Genomic DNA, 2,268 nt, shown 5'->3' on the forward strand with positions numbered 1-2,268 from the left:
CACCTTTCAATTATGGTTTTTAGGAGTGTTCCAAAGTCTCGATACTGTTCTCATATCCCGGTATATTGGTAAGGAAAATAGGATATGATTTTATATGTTATATGTTATCTTATGATATGTTGTGTTATGAAATGTTATATTATGTATGTTGATAGACTTAGGCATATGCCTTGTATAGCTAACAAGCCCCGATAAATTTATGGGCATATGACTTGCTTAGCTAGCAAGCCCCACAAATCTAATGGGCATATGACTTGATTAGTTAACAATCCCCAAGTAGTATGATGGCCATTGTAGCATTGTAGTAGTATATGACATATGTTTATGATATAGTATATGTTTATGATATAGCATATGTTATGATATAATTTTATGTATATGATTTATGTTGTTAGTTTTTCCTTGCGGGGCATTAGGCTCATTCCTTTATGTTTATATGTGCAGGAAATTAGCTATGGTGGCGGGAAAGGTTCTTGGCAGCTTGGGAATGTGTATTGAGGCTGGATGGAATCGATGGACTGAGCGTTCGATTAGAGGATGAAGTCTTTAAGTCTTTAAATTATGATTTTTATGTATTATTTTCGACACTTGATTTTGTAACCCATTTATTTAAGTCATGTTTTGCTTTATTTTCAAAACAATGGGATCCCATATCCTAAGTAAAGTATTTATGTATTCAAACCTTTTCTTTATATAATAAAGTTATAATGTTTTCATATGTACGTTTTCTTATGATTAGTATAGTAGTTATTAATGGTCCAAGGTCTAGAATAGTTGGGTCGTTACAATAGGAACACTCGAGGAATTAGCAGGACATGGAAAATGACGAAATTGCCCTTGGTGGCACTTGAGCGTTAAGATAAGCTTAAGGGCATTTTAGACTTTTGGTAAAGGTTGGATATACACTTAGTGGCTTTGGAAAATACTAGAACTAAGTGAAGAACAAGGCAGAAACTCTTAAGTCTCTCTCTCCTTCGTTTCTCTCTTTCTCTTCCTTAGTGTTTGAAGGCTTGGATCAATTGGAGGATTTTAGGCTTAGTTCTTTGAGGAATTGGAAGCTGGCAGTGGTTGGGATTAGCTCAAGGATAAAGATATCAGCAAGGTAAGGAATTTCAGCCATTAAATCTGTTAAACTCTATTGAATTTTGTTAGAACCTTAAAGCTTGCATGAAAATGGATTCTAAGTATGATTTGGATGTTTGTTGAGTAAATAGTTTATAAGATTTTTCATGGAGCCTAGGTTGTGTGAAAGGGAAGTTTAGGCTTGCTTATGGGTTGAATTGGTGTTGGGGTATGAAAATTGGGGTTTAGGCTCAAAGAAAACGCAGAAAATAGCTGGGATTTTTGGGTTTGGGGGCCTGGGTTGCAGCCCTATTCTTTAGGCACCGCGGCCCGTGTGTGTCGAAGAGGCTAGAAAGCCCCTATTAGCCTAGGCAGGCCGCGACGCAAGGTGTTGCGAGCCGCTGCCTGTGTCCCTCAGTAGAGAGGCATTTCGCCTCATACTTGAGCGCGCTGCGGCCCTTAAGGGGCTGGGCTGCGACTCAAATGCAAGATATTGGTTGTTTGAATGTTTTTAGCTCTGGAAGGATCCCACTACCCGGTTTGGTAGAATCCGAGGTCCCGGAGGCTAGATTTATATTTTGAAGTTATTTATTGGATTAGAACTTGACGGATGGTTTTTATGAATATGTTGTGATTAGGTTTTCAATGAGGCTCGAGTTAGAGAACTGTGCTCGGGATTGCGGTGCTTAGACAGCTCGGGACACATGTAAGAAAACTGTTGTACCCGTAGATCAGGGCATGACCCTAATGTATGTATTGCAAGGCGTGGCCCTATTGATTGAATTGTAGGGCATAACCTATTATTTATGTTCAGTATGTGTTTAATTATTTGTTATATTGTGTTATGTGATGCATATCTATGAGTGAACGACGAAGGCTAGGAACGATGAAGGCCAAGAATGGCAGAAAGTTTAATACGGCAAGGGGCCGGGATCGGCGTTGAGCGCGCTAAGTGCAGGCTATTAGGGCGAGACCCTCCTAGGATGCTGGAGTCATCCTCTCGGTAAAGATCGCAAACATAGGGCCTGGTAAAGCGCCTGGGACGGCGTTGGCCGCTATGTGTTTAGCATGTTGACTATTTTGTTATATACTGTGGATTGCTAGGCATATGATATATGTTTTGTGTTGAGTTTTCTTGTTGGGCTTTGGCTCACGGATGCTCTATGGTGTAAGTAAGGGCAAAGGAAAGGTCGACCAACCATGAGT

The sequence above is a fragment of the Humulus lupulus genome, chromosome 3 (assembly GCF_963169125.1).
Source record: "Humulus lupulus chromosome 3, drHumLupu1.1, whole genome shotgun sequence".
NCBI lineage: Eukaryota > Viridiplantae > Streptophyta > Magnoliopsida > Rosales > Cannabaceae > Humulus > Humulus lupulus.